Source organism: Dreissena polymorpha, chromosome 16, assembly GCF_020536995.1.
Source record: "Dreissena polymorpha isolate Duluth1 chromosome 16, UMN_Dpol_1.0, whole genome shotgun sequence".
NCBI classification, from domain to species: Eukaryota; Metazoa; Mollusca; class Bivalvia; order Myida; family Dreissenidae; genus Dreissena; species Dreissena polymorpha.
Genome location: NC_068370.1, coordinates 19,636,257 through 19,644,115, shown reverse-complemented (window position 1 = coordinate 19,644,115; position 7,859 = coordinate 19,636,257).

The window sequence follows — 7,859 nt, the reverse complement described above, 5'->3', positions numbered from 1 at the left end:
ACTATATGAGTATCTGTCAATTTAATTAATTGAATATCATTGTATACCGAAAATATGAAATATAACACTGTGAAATAACAAAACACTGACTAGCAATGCTTAAACTTTGAACACTTTTGAGAAAACATGACTAGTACCAATTAAATCCTTGAGTAGAACAATTAAGAGTCAACTGTTGACACATAAGTGACAGTACCCAATCACATTTTTTTAGTTGATAAGTTGCACAATCATTGTCGTAAAGATAAACAAGAAAGGAATTCCATCTGCTAATCCTTTGTTTGTATGTTTGAGCATTAATTCACCCGTATTTACCTAGATTAACATTAAACAGTGATTTTTTTCACCCAATTGGGAACGGGTCCGGTACCCATGCCATTGGGAATTTTTCGCGTCGTGATCGTGAAATCACCGGTGTACGGAAGAAACCCCCTCCGGAAGAAACCCCCTTCGCTAAAAACGGCAGGGCGGAAGAAACCCCCTTTCATAGTTTGCATACGCGGAAGAAACCCCCTCGCTAGTTTTGCATAGCCGGAACAAACCCCCTTCGAGTTTTCAGACAGGCGGAATAAACCCCCTTCCATAGCGGAACAAACCCCCTTCCAGACGATTTAGTTGCATTCAAACGCACGGTAATTGTTTACAGAAATTCGCTTTCATTTTCAGAAAGTTCTCGGGAAGCACGTTTTTTGCATGATTCAATTTTTTTAAAGACGAATGCTTCGGTTATTATAGGAAAAAATGTATGAAATATCTTCGTCACTATCGGCTCTGGACGCTAAAATTTTGTTTTTGTTATTTTTATCAATCTAGTACAAGTTAACGCATATAAAATTGTATAATCTCAATGAAACGCGTGCAAGACAAATTCACACGAGCATCTCATCATTAACAACTTGTGAACAAACGGCCGGTACACCTCTTTACTCAGCACATAACAATTTGGAAATAGATATTCGCACCTGTATTTAATTATATAAAAGGTCCTTTAATGTACCGGCTATTGTAGATAATGATGAGAAGTTGTGTCCTGATCGGCGCCTTTGCGGCTCGTGTGAAGTTATGTACAGTTTTTTTTAATTACATTTGCTCGATTAATTGGTATGTATATATATATATACATCGTTGGTATTTGGAATATATCAATAATGGAGATCATCAAGAACAACAATTGTGTGATTTTAGGGAATGATATGATCTTTGTAAATAAATGTAAATATATGCCTGTTTATCGTTAATAAATGCGTGTCTTTTTTCAACAACAAATTGCTTGCTTGATCTTTGTAAATAAATGTTAATATATTTCATTCTATTTTTGTCTATTTTATCCTTCAATCATAATTCTTTCCCCCATTTTCATACATTATTCGTTTTATTATCATCTTGATTAATTCTTCACAGCTTGTGAACAAACGGCCGGTACACTCCTTTAATCAGATTTTCGCACCTTTATTAAATTATCACGATTACGATGTTTGAGTTTCACAGATTGAATATTTAGTGTGTATCATTAACAACTTCATTAACAACTTGTGAACAAACGGCCGGTACACTTCTTTACTGTAAATCCAAAACACACTCCCGTAAGTTGGTGTTAACGCATTTTTAATACGAAACACACTTCCGAATGTAAATGTTACCGCAACGTTGAAATATTTTTGCAGTGTAAATTCTCTTTTGTGTTGACTCTTTTTCTCAATAAAAAGGGCGCGAAAATTATGCAGCATATAAAGCGTTGGTGTATTGAGCGTTGTAACAAGCACACAACTAGTCAGGGGATTGGTGCATGTTCGGAGGGAATATTTCATCAAGTCTATAAATAGTCACTTAAGCCAAAATTTATTTGATACAAGAGAAAAAATGGCAAGGTTTGTGTTAAAGAAAATATTGAGAGCTTTTATCGTTAATATTTACCAGACAGTGATTTAAAAATGTTATAAACGGGATTATCGGGAAATGAATATAAACTTAAAAAGTAGCAAGCATGCAGTAATAGAGTCGGGTTGAAACGGATGTATTGGGGAATCGTTCGAGTCGGGATTTTACTACCTCTGCGGGAAAGACTTAACACTTAGGAAGGGGTTTTATTCCGCCTGTCTGAAAACACAAAGGGGGTTTGTTCCGCCTGTCTGAAAACTCGAAGGGGGTTTGTTCCGCCTATGCAAAACTAGCGAGGGGGTTTCTTCCGCGTAAGCAATCTATGAAAGGGGGTTTCTTCCGCCCTGCCGTTTTTAGCGAAGGGGGTTTCTTCCGAAGGGGGTTTATTCCGGTAATCGAAATCACCAAATTGGGAAAAAACGAGTCGCGAAATCTTCCCAATTGAAGAATGGTATTTTATTTACTTTGTTTAACTTTTGTCAGCTTTAAATGACACAGGAAAGCATCATAAACTTCTATCCACAGTCATGTTTAACTTTTGTCAGCTTTAAATGACACAGGAAAGCATCATAAACAGTCACGCACAAACAACAACATGCTATCGGAACACAGATTGTGTTAAAATTTTAGTTGCATAATTTTGCCTTTCAAAGTGCTGAATACAAGATGTGCATTGATGATTATGAATCAACACACAAGTATGAAGAATACAGCACAATAAACAACCCTCTTACGGCATTCATTGTGCATGAAAGTGCTTAATATAAATTGTATTTACATACACTACCCATCCATCCCACAATTAAAATAAAAATATTTTTTTTTTTTGAGAGGGGGGTAGTTTTTGGTATTATACATTTAATATTAATTTTGTCTTCTAAATAAAACATTATAATTACCCTTTTATCAAATTCCAGTAGAAACAACAAAACACACCTTTAAAAAAAAACTTTGACAATCACCACATTGTTCCCAAATGACATCAATTAAACCGATCCCTCAATAAAGTCTGCAAGCAGTCTATGCTGGCGGTAGACATCAAAGGTCTTTGATGTTGGGGCCGATTTCCAGTAGTTAAATTGTAAACTTGTAACACTCTCAGCAGGTGGCAAAGTGCCAAAAGGCATTGATCAATACTACGTTACCGGCAACATGCGGTACTGTCAGATACAGCATTAATACATTTGCTCCATAGAGGATGCAATGTGTGAAAACTATCGGAGATTTGACATGATTGGATTATTCATATGTATTTTAATCCAGTGTGAGGAAATATATTGTGTTTGCTGGAATTTAAATGGGAGGTTGCTTTACAGGTATTGTTTTTGGATTTACTTTAAAATGAGGGCGAATGAATTTCGCTTATCTCTTTAAAAAAGGCCATATAAGCCGATGGCGTTTTCGGGGATTGTTAACTCTATTTTGATTGGGATTTTTTGTTGTTTTTTTTTTCGGAAATTGGGACGGGTCCTGTTCATTTTGGGAACGGCTCTGTAAGTCATTGGTAACGGGTCCGTTTACCGGACCCGTCCAAAGAAGGAAAAAAACACACTGCATTAAACAACCATCGAAAGATTTGTAAATTCAACGTCGTAAATATTCAACCGGTGCCCGCCATTTTTGTTGATGTTCTCACTGTGTAACATAGTGGGTGGGGTAAACATGATGAAAAACGCCAGAATAAGGAGAAAAACATTTAAATATAGGGGTTTATTGTATGAACTTTCATTTGTATGGTAAGATAAGATGATTAAACAGAAACTTTCAAACTCGAAACCACGTTGTTTGTATTCGCCAAATATTCGGTTCGGGAGGTGGCGAATAACGAATACGAATAGTCAACAGCCGTATTCGAGTAATTCGAATATTCGAATGTATCGTTACAGCCCTAACTATTACTACTTCTACTACTACTACTACTACTACTACTACTACTACTACTACTACTACTACTACTACTACTTCTACTACTACTACTACTACTACTACTACTAATACTTGTGCTGCTGCTACTCCTGCTGCCGCTACTGCTGCTACTGCTGCTGCTACTGCTGCTGCTGCTGCTACTCCTGCCGCCGCTACTACTACTACTTCTACTACTACTACTACTACTACTACTACTACTGCTACTGCTGCTGCTTCTACTACTACTACTACTACTACTACTACTACTACTACTAGTACTACTACTACTACTACTACTGCTACTACTACTACTGCTACTACTACTACTACTACTACTGATACTGCTGCTGCTACTCCTGCTGCCGCTTCTACTGCTACTGCTGCTGCTTCTGCTGCTGCTGCTACTCCTGCTGCCGCTACTACAACTACTACTACTACTACTACTAATACTACGTCTACTACTTACTACTACTACTACTACTACTACTACTACTACTACTACTACTACTGCTACTCCTACTACTACTACTACTACTACTACTACTACTACTTCTACTACTACTACTGCTACTACTACTACTACTGCTACTACTACTACTGCTACTACTACTACTACCACTACTACTGCTGATACTTCTGCTACTACTGCTACTCCTGCTACTAATGTTACTCCTGCTACTGCTGGTACTGCTACTTCTACTGCTGCTACTGCTGCTGCTGCTGCTACTACTACTACTACTACTACTACAACTACTAATACTGCTACTGCTGCTGCTACTGCCGCTACTGCTGATACTGCTACTGCTTGTACTGCAGCTACTGCTACTACTACAACAACAACTACTACTGCTGCTGCCGCTACTGCTGCTACTGATGCTGCTGCTACTGCTTCTTATGCTTCTACTGCAGCTACTACTACTACAACTACTAATACTTCTACTGCTGCTGCTACTGCCGCTACTGCTGATTAGTCTACTGCTGCTGCTGCTGCTACTGCTTCTACTGCAGCTACTACTACTACTGCAACAACTACTACTACCGCTACAGCTGGTGGTGCTGGTACTGCTACTACACTGCTACTGCTACTATAACTACTCCTGATTCTGCTACTACTACAGCTACTTCTACCACTACCACCAGTCCCACTATTACAACCACTACTACCAGTCCCACTACCGCTACTACTACTACTACTACTACTACTTCTACTACTACTACTACTACTACTACTACTACTACTACTGCTACTGCTGCTACTTCTTCTACTGCTGCTACTGCTGTTACTCCTGCTACTGCTGCTACTGCTACTACTGTTGCTACTGCTGTTGCTGCTACCGCTGCTGCTGCTTCTGCTGCTGCTGCTTCTGATGCTGCTGCTACTGCTTCTACTGCAGCTACTACTACTACAACAACTACTATACTGTTACTACTGATACTGCTTCTACTGCTGCAGATGCTGCTACTGCTGCTGCTGCTACTGCTACTGTTGCTGCTGCTGTTATTGATGCTACCTGATGCCGCTATTTTTAATTAAGCTGAAAAAGTTTCTATAACACCTTGCTTGCAGATGAAAAAATTACTCCCACACCGGTCGACAAGCGACAATTGCGCGATATATCGTACTGAGCGTCGCGAGAATGTCGTGTGTCGACCTAGGGGTTTTTAGGTCGACAAGCGACAATTGCGCGATATTGGCTCGATATATCGTGTTAAGCGTCGAGATAATGTCGTGCGTCGAGAGAATGTCGTGTGATTTTTAGGTCGACAGGCGACATTCTCGCGATATATCATATTGACTGTTGCATGATTGTCGTGCGTCGTATTGAGCGTGGCGAGAATGTCGAGTGTCGCGCTCGAAGGTCGACACACGGCATTCTCGCGACGCTCAATACGACGCGCGACAAATCAGTCGACAGTCAAGATTTGCTGCGACTTTTTTGTCTAAAACCCAGCGCGATATGCGACACTCAAATATTGATTGTCGCATGATTGTCGCGCGTCGTATTGAGCGTCGAGAAAATGTCGTGTGTCGACCTAGGGGTTTTTAGGTCGACAAGCGACAATTGCGCGATATTGGCTCGATATATCGTATTGAGCGTTGAGAGAGTGTCGTGTGATTTTTAGGTCAACAGGCGACATTCTCGCGATATATCATATTGAATGTCGCATGATTGTCGCGCGTCGTATTGAGCGTCGCGAGAATGTCGAGTGTCGCGCTCGAAGGTCGACACACGACATTCTCGCGACATTTTCTCGACGCTCAATACGACGCGCGACAAATCAGTCGACAGTCAAGATTTTCTGCGAAATATTTTTTCTAAAACCCAGCGCGATATGCGACACTCAAATATTGATTGTCGCATGATTGTCGCGCGTCGTATTGAGCGTCGAGAGAATGTCGCGAGAATGTCGTGCGTTGACCTCCAAGGTCGACACTGGACAATCAACTTGGCCCTATCCAGATTCCGTATTATTTAGTTGTTTTGTTTTGTGGGATTTTCAGTATTTAGTCTTCCTATCACGTTCTCTGATGAACAATACCGCTGCTGTCTCAGCAGTATAAACCGAATATCAAAATTTCATTAGAAAATAATACATTATTAACAACTAGGTAAGTACAAATCTTTTCGTGCTTTTTATGAAATCCTTCAGTCCATTCACATCGTTGAAAAAAACACATTTTCTAACAAAATTTCTGATCTCGTTTACAATCGATACACTCAAGGGAGATAATTACAAACCGGCAATAACTGAAAGGGTCTATAGACCGCGCAATGACAAAGGAATGTTTCAATGCACAGCGAAATAAAATCAACGACTGTCTCAACAAAAACGCGTGTGTTATACAACTGAATAAGATTCGTTTTCCAGAGGATTACGATACAATTACGGTGCACTTTAATCAAGTTGGTAATACGAAACTGTTTAGGCATAAACAATAAAGTGACGTCACGTCCTGTTAACGCCATAACAACTTTTAAAATTAGTAAAATACAAAATAAATAAACATTAACAAAATTTTTGCAAATTTTTTTAGGAAAACAGTTCATGATAAAACAATAATCAACAACTTTTAACAATTGATTCAAAATTTGACGGAAATTAAGGCGGAAAATGAGTGTCGAAGACATTGCCATCCGAGCGTCACCACCGGACATCTCTAACAAGAGTGTGAATAACCTGAGTGACGGAGGTGAGAAATTTTGACTTAAACAAAAGTGAATCACTTCGTAAGAAATTATATTCAACAACACTTGATGAAATTACTGTGTGTGAAACAGATGGTGGTTTGAAATTGACATTAAATGCGGGAATGTATGAATTGTTTAAAACATCTGCTGATGAATATTACAGATGCAGACAATTGAAATATAAATGTCAACATATCGGGCATATCCCGGTGCATGACAAAAAGGGATTCTTAATTGAAACCAAATACAAGCTTTCACTTGGTCGACAGGGTGTCTATACCATCACTTTGTACCACACAAAAAGTTCCTGTTTAGTGAATGGTACACATATGAATGCGTTTATACGCGATGATCTACTGGAAATACTTAAGTTTGGTGAACAGAACTTGATCAAACATGGCACGACCGGTGATGAGGTAAACGCAACCATACAACGCCTAATTCTATAATGTTCTTCGGGCGTTGCTGATGTTCAAGATTGTTCGGCAATTGGACGTAGTGAAGAACTTAGTGCCTTAAGTTGTGGAAAATGTGCGAAAGTCGAGGCATGAGAAAAATCTAGATGGGAAATCTGAAACTTCAACTGACTTTGACCATATGAAGTCATTGGAAACTAAAATTGACGTACTGGTGAAATCAATTTCAGAAATTATTGGAGAACTTTTAAAATCATATACAGGCAACAACGTTGCGTGTTGGTGAAATAAAAGATGAAATCAGCAGCATCAAGAGGCAATACCATGCGCATTTCAATGATATTCATACTGCCATTGATGAAATCAACAATTCTAGTAAACAATTGAATCATTTCCAATCAGTGGCTATAGGAATAACAAAGAAATTACAATCAATATCGGATACGCTTAAAACAGCACCGAAATCGAA